A 7,704-nucleotide genomic window follows, 5' to 3' on the forward strand; every position below is an offset into this window, starting at 1 on the left:
TGATGACGTCAGTTCCGCCCCTTCTTTCCGTGCCTTCGAGGCACACGGAACGGACTGACAGCAATATATATACACAGTATACACAGTACACAATATGCATATCAACACACTCAGTGTGGAAAATAAATTACAAAGCACAAGAAATAAAATAATGCCTTTGACAGTGATAAACACATTTGAAACCCATCAATAGAATTACAGGCATAGAAATACCGGTAAAGAAGGATGGACAACGGGGAGGCGGGTGGGTCAGTGAGGAATCCACAGGCAGATACTGTATCCACCAGAAAAAGCGTTACCGAAGGTAAGTAACTTGTTCTTCTGATGGATACATCTTCCAGTGGATTCCTCACCTTGAGAATAGATTCCACAGCAGTCCCCACTCCCGGAGGAGGGTGTCCACCCTTCTATACCAGAAATTCCTGAAGGACGGAACGAGCAAAGTGTCCGTCCCTCCTCACCTCGGTGTCTAAGCAATAATGCTTTGCGAAGGTGTGGAGGGATGCCCAAGTTGCCGCCCTACAAATGTCCTCCACCGGAACCCCTCTAGCTAAGGCAGATGTGGAAGACTTTGCTCTGGTAGAATGAGCCCTCAAACCCTCCGGAGGCTCCTTACCAGCTAGGGAGTAGCATATCTTGATGCACAAGACAATCCACCTGGAAAGGGTGCGCTTGTGCACCGCTCGACCTTTCCTGCAGCCAGAAAAGCCCACAAAGAGCTGGTCATCAATCCTGGAGTCCCTTGTCCTGTCCAGGTAGAAGCTCACCGCCCTCTTAGGGTCCAAGCGGTGAAGTCTCTCCTCCTCCTTGGAAGGGTGAGGGGGAGGATAGAAGGAAGGAAGGGTAATGGACTGCCCCAGATGGAAGGGAGTTACCACCTTAGGCAAAAACGCAGCCCTGGTCCTGAGTACCATTCGTTCAGCATGAATGGTCAAGAACGGGGGTTTTGAACTCAGAGCTTGAAGCTCACTTACCCTCCTTGCTGAGGTGATTGCAACGAGGAAAACTGTCTTAAAGGACAACAGCCTCAAGGGACACTTGTGTAAGGGCTCGAAGGGAGAACCCATAAGATAGGTTAGTACAAGGTTTAAGTCCCATTGAGGCACAATAAAGGGAGTAGGAGGAAACTTGTTTGTAAGGCCCTTTAAAAAACGAAGAACAATAGGTGACTTGAACTGCGACGGCTGATCCGGCAAACAAAGGAAAGCCGATAGAGCCGATAAATATCCTTTCACAGTAGCCACAGCAAAGCCTTGCTGAGCAAGAGAAAGGGCAAACTGTAGAATATTAGACAGACGAGCCTTCAAAGGATCAATGGACCTCTCTCCACACCAGAGAACAAATTTAGACCACCTATATGAATAAATAGATTTGGTGAAGTGTCGCCTGGCCAATAAAATAACATCCACCACATCCGGCGGGAGAGAGAAAGAATTCAGGTTGCCCCGTTCAATCTCCAGGCATGAAGGTGTAAGCTCTGGAGGTGGGGGTGTAGAACCTGCCCCTCCGACTGCGAGAGGAGGTCTGCCCACAGAGGGAGACGGAGCGGAGGGCACGAGGAGAGGTGGAGAAGATCTGTGTACCACACCCTTCTTGTCCAATCCGGGGCGATCAATATGACTTGGGCCCGGTCTTGGCGAACCTTCCTCAGAACCCGAGGAATCAAGGGTATGGGAGGAAACGCGTAAAGGAGTCCTGAGCCCCAACTCAGCTGAAACGCGTCCCCCAACGCTCCCTGCATCGGATACTGGAGACTGCAGAACAACGGACAGTGCGCGTTCTCGCGGGTGGCAAATAGATCCACCCGAGGAGTTCCCCACGTCCGAAAGACGTGACGAACCACCTCCGGATGGAGCCTCCACTCGTGGTCGGCAGAGAACTGCCGACTCAGACTGTCCGCACGCACGTTCAGCACCCCGGCCAGATGATTTGCCATCAGACAAATCTGATGGTCCTGAGCCCAGGACCATAGACGCAGGGCCTCTCTGCAGAGACAAAGAGACCCCACTCCTCCCTGTTTGTTTATATACCACATCGCGGTAGTGTTGTCCGTCAGGACTTGAACAGACTGACCGCGAAGGGAAGGGAGAAAAGCCTTGAGCGCCAAACGTATCGCCCGCAATTCCAGAAGGTTGATGTGAAGCAACCTGTCCTCTGGAGACCAAAGACCTTTGATCTCCAGATCCCCCAGATGTGCACCCCACCCTAAGGTGGATGCATCCGTTATCACTGTGGCCACCGATGGAGGAAGATGGAAAGGCTTTCCTTGAGACAGATTGCCCTCCATGCCCCACCAAGATAGATCCGCCGCAGCTTCTCTGGAGATCCTCACAGACTCCCTGAGATCTCCCTTGTGCTGATACCACTGCTTGCGGAGGCACCACTGGAGCGCCCTCATGTGCCAGCGTGCATGGTTGACCAACAGAATGCAAGAAGCAAACAGACCGAGCAGGCGAAGGACCTTCAGGACCGGAACAACCGCTCCGTTGTAAAAGAAAGGAATCATTTCCTGTATGTCGAGAATCCTTTGAGGAGGAGGGAATGCTCGACAAACAGTAGAGTCTAGTACCGCACCTATGAACAGGTTGCGCTGAGAGGGCACCAGGTGAGATTTGGGCACATTTATCGAAAAACCCAAGTTGTACAACAGTTGAGTTGTATCCCGCAGATGATGCAGCACCTTCTCTGGAGACTCCGCCTTGATCAGCCAGTCATCCAGATAGGGGAAAACCGAGACCCCTGACCTTCTGAGATGGGCTGCCACCACTGCCATCACCTTCGTGAAGACCCGAGGTGCAGAAGTAAGACCAAACAGGAGGACCGCAAACTGATAATGTTGCGACCCTACCGTGAAACGGAGATACTTTCTGTGCGACTTCAGGATTGGGATGTGAAAATACGCATCCTGCAAGTCGATGGACACCATCCAGTCCTCCTGATTCAGCGCTTGAAGAACCTGAGCAAGGGTGAGCATCTTTAACTTCTGTTGCTTTAGATAAAGATTCAAGATCCTGAGGTCCAATATCGGACGCAATCTGCCGTCCTTTTTCAGAATCAGGAAATACCGGGAGTAGCATCCCTGACCCTTCTCCTGCTCTGGAACCACCTCTATCGCACCTTTCTGAAACAACTTCAGGACTTCCTCCTGCAGGAGAAGACGGTGGTCCTCCGAGCAAGCCCCTTGGCAAGGAGGGTAATTTGGAGGGAATTCCCGAAAGGGAAGGACATACCCATTTTCCACAAGATCTAGAACCCAGAGATCTGTAGTTACAGATTCCCAATCTTGTAGAAAATGGGTAAGCCGGCCCCCCACAGGACCAGCATGATCCGGAATGGCGGATCTAGGGCTGTTTTGCGGTGGTGGGAGGGGCTGAGGAAGAGAAAGAGGAGGAGGAGAGCTGACGGCCACGTGTGCGACCCCTGATTCTTCCTCTGTAACCTCTCGACGAGGAACCTTGCTGCTGCTGCTGTTGCTGCTGCTGAGTCTGCCTATAGGTTCGAAAAGATGTCCTTCCAAAACCTCTGTACCTCTTAAAAGACCCTCTCGACTGAGACTGGAGTCCCAAAGATTTAGCAGTTGCCTTGCTCTCATTGAATCTTTCCAGAGCAGCATCTGCCTTTTTTCCAAACAGGTCAGACCCATCAAACGGTAGATCCAATAGGGTTGCTTGCACATCTTGAGAGAACTCCGAAGTTCTCAACCAAGCACTTCTTCTAGTTGCAACAGACGACCCCATAATCCTTGCAACAGAATCTGCAGTGTCCAGCCCACTTTGGATCACTTGCCGCGCAGCCGCCTGAGCATCAGCCAAGATGTCGTTAAAACCAGATCTATCCTCATCAGGCAGCTTCGGCACCAGTTTCTTAGCCGAATCCATCAGCGCATGTACATAGCGTCCCAAAAGACATGTGGCGTTAGTCGATTTCAAAGCCATGCTGGCTGATGAAAACACCTTCTTTGCCGACTGGTCCAGCCTTTTTGCCTCTCTGTCCCCAGGGACCTGTGGATAAGCTCCTTTAGACTTCCCAGAACAAGCCGCCTGAATTACCAAGCTCTCAGGCGATGGATGAGACGACAAAAATTCTGGATCCCCTGGGGCCGCTCTGTATCTCCTAGCGATAGTCTTAGACACCGCAGGAGCAGAAAAAGGTTTGCGCCACACCTCCAACACAGGTTCTGCAATGGCCTCATTAAATGGAAGCAAAGGCTTCAGTCAAGAAGTTCGACTTAAACTCCGTTGTTGGAAGTTGGAGATCAAGTAACTCCGCAGCTCTTCTTATGACTGCATGGTAGGGTGCAACGTCCTTGGATGGCTCATCTGATGGCGGAGTAATCTCCCACTCAGGAGACAGGTCCAAGCCACTAGCTTCCTTAAGCTCGTCAAAAACCTCATCCGACTCCACCAATTCTCCATCTTCCGCTTCCTCCTGAAGGTATCTCTGCTCCTCAATAATCCTTTGAGTCTCCCTTCTGGAGCGAATTCGAATCCTCGGCGTCGGCGGCGCCGTAATCGACTCCGACGGCGCCGGTGCCGGCGTCGAACGTGGATCCGGCGGAGCCATCGGCGGCGAACGAGGTCGAGCCGGAGTCGGCGAGGATGGAAGCGGCGTCGACGTTCTCGGAGCCGGAGGATTCCAAGACGGCGTCGCTGGATAAAATGGATAGAAAGGGGCCTGAGGATAAACTAAATGCCAAAGGACCCGTCGGACCTGCAGGTGCACCAGGGACATACATGGCACGAGCAAAAACCCCATACATCGCATTTAAGTAATGCAAGGGGTCCTGACCTGGCCCAGGGAAAGCAGGATACTGGCCAGACCCCACCGGACTCGGGCCAACCGGCGCCGACGGTGGAATAAACGACGTCGCAGGCTCACCCGGGGCTTGAAGATCTTCCGGGGCCGGAGATGGAGCCGGAGACGGAACCGGAGCCGGAGATGGAACCGGCATCGGAGTCCGGGCTGGAACTGGCGAAGCCGGAGACAAAGAGACCACCGGAGATGAATGACTAGCAGGCGAACCCGGCACAGGAGAAGGAGAAACAGAGTCCCTTCGACGCCGAGCAGGTGACTTCGGCTTCGGCGCCGTTGCTCTTATCTGAATGGTGCAGAGAGGAGTGTCTTCTCTTTTTCTTGTGCCTCTTAGCTCGAGAAGCATGCCCCGAAGTCGACTTCGACGCCGACCTCAACTTCGATCGAGACCTCGATCTCGATCTCCTTCTCCCTCTCTTGTCCTTCTTCATTCTGGCAATAAAGAGCTTTGCCTCCCGTTCCTTCAGAGCCTTCGTGCTCATCTTTCGGCAGCTGGTACAGCCATCCACATCGTGGTCCGAGGATAAACACCACACACAGTCCTCATGTGGGTCAGTGATGGACATATGCTTGCCACACTCCCGGCAAGGCTTAAACCCAGACTTCTTTGTCGACATCTTCAAAGAAGACAGGAAAAACAACGAAAATACACAAAGTATCAATGACGCTAACAACAGCGATTCCCGAAATCCGTTGGCTTCGACGGCGCGGAAAAAAGGGAACTGACGTTATCACGCCGATGAGGTCTTCTTATGGAGCCGGTGACGTCAGCGGAGTTGCGAGCGGAGCCGTGTCTCTGTGACGTCGTCGTCGACCCCATCGGCGTGGACTGCTACAAAAGTTTCCGAATGTTGCTGGCGCAGGGGATATTCACAAGGTGAGGAATCCACTGGCAGATGTATCCATCAGAAACCTCCCGCATGCTAGGCGGAAGGGGAATTAGCTCAAATGGTAGAGCGCTCGCTTAGCATGCGAGAGGTAGCGGGATCGATACCCGCATTCTCCAACTTTATGCCTTTTACTCATTTAATTGCACTTATTGGTTTTTCAGAGAGTGTTATGTGATTAAGTGCTCATTTAGGTGCTATTATTAAAATAAGAAACATTTTGTGCAATTTTATACGTTAAATTTGCCAAAACCAACCGTCGGTGTTTGGAAAATGGTTCATTTGGTTATGTTAAACGTAGTGTGTAAAGAGGAAAAAAAATTATGGGGACTAGTATGGGCTTCTCATGGAGTCAAAACCGGAGGGGGAGGATGGGGTGTGGGTGCCTGTGCTGTCACCAACTGAATTATCTTCCAAATAATCAGAAGGTGCAGCAGCAAGGAAACTGGGCACTGCCTGAGGATAGAGCTGGATCACTATGAGACCTGCAAGCTGATTGATTGCATGAACCCACAGTAAGGAACGCGTTACTTACCTGTAACTGCGGTTATCCAGTATTGGTATCTTTCATAGATTCACATGCCTGAATCATTCCCCGTCGTCGGGAATGGGAGTCACCGGTAAGTAACAAAGTAATGTCCAGAAGACATAAGACAGCCATAGGCCTCAGAGGCCTTAGCTTAGTAAGCTATCCACGTCCTTATGTAAAAAGGACCAAATTTTGGCCAGAGCCAATCAGCTAACACCACCCTCTAGAACCTTCCTGGTAGGAGCTCTAGTCCCTCAGATTTTCGTGAGCACAGTGCTAAGCAGCTGTATACTGAGAGATCCGAGAGAGCCCTTCCAGGGGAGGCGGGTGGGTTGCATGTGAATCTATGAAAGATACCAATACTGGATAACCGCAGTTACAGGTAAGTAACGCGTTCCTTATCCAGTATTAGGGTATCTTTCATAGATTCACATGCCTGAATCAGAGTAGCAAGCAGTGAAAAAAGCACATTTCGAAAGATATGGATAACATACAGGTATTAGATAACCACATCTATCTGAGATAAACAACAGTGCTACTGTAAAGCAATGAATAAGTAATGCATACATTATAGTGCGAAATGTGCATAAACTCAGGATGGTGGGATGAAAGAAAGGGCTCACCTCTATTTAAAAAGATGACGTAGTACCGCTTGGCCCACTGACGCATCCTTCATGATCTCCGCATCCAGGCAGTAATGCTTGGTGAAGGTATGCGGCGTCTTCCATGTGGCCGCTCTACAAATGTCCACAATGGGCACCCCAGCAAAAAGAGCCATGGAAGTAGACATGGCCCTTGTGGAGTGGGCACGGACCGTTGTTCTCAACGGACGTCCTGCCTGTTGGTGACAGAAAGAAATGGCCGAAGAAATCCAGCGGGAAATGCTCTGTTTTGTGAGCGGAAGCCCTCTTCGAGGTCTGCTGTAGGCTATGAATAGCTGATTTGATTTACGAAAAGATTTCGTTCTCTCAATGTAAAATTTCAAGCAACGTTGAATGTCTAGTGAATGTAGAGTTCGTTCCGCCACTGTTTGTGGATTTGGGAAGAATGATTGTAAAACAATAGGTTCGTTGAGGTGGAAGTGAGATGGAACCTTGGGAATGAAAGCTGGATTTGTGCGGAGAAGGACTCTATCCTTTTTGAATTGCAGGAATGGGTCCTGGATAGAGAATGCTTGGAGCTCTCCCACTCGCCTTGCCGAGGTAAGAGCTAGTAGAAGTGCCACCTTCCAGGAAACAAATTTAAGGTCAGCTCTGTGGATGGGCTCAAACGGGTGCTTCATTAGTTGAGCTAGAACTATGTTAAGGTGCCAGGCCGGTGGAACAGGCTTTACTGGAGGGTATGTGCGAAACAGTCCTTTCATGAATTGCTTTATGAGTCTATGAGACCATAAAGAGGGGCCGGAAGAAGATCTTCTGAAACGTGAGATTGCAGCTAGGTGAACTTTAATGGAGGCATGAGCAAGACCAGATTCTG

The 7,704-nt window shown here is 50.6% G+C and overlaps 1 non-coding gene across 1 annotated transcript; it reads left to right on the plus strand.

The window, feature by feature from the left end:
* Positions 1–5,745: 5,745 nt before the first annotated feature.
* On the plus strand, positions 5,746–5,818 carry TRNAA-AGC (transfer RNA alanine (anticodon AGC)). The gene has a single exon. It is a non-coding gene; the product is annotated as a tRNA-Ala (tRNA).
* The last annotated feature ends 1,886 nt before the right edge of the window (positions 5,819–7,704 follow it).

This window comes from Triturus cristatus, chromosome 4_2 (genome assembly GCF_964204655.1).
Source record: "Triturus cristatus chromosome 4_2, aTriCri1.1, whole genome shotgun sequence".
NCBI classification, from domain to species: Eukaryota; Metazoa; Chordata; class Amphibia; order Caudata; family Salamandridae; genus Triturus; species Triturus cristatus.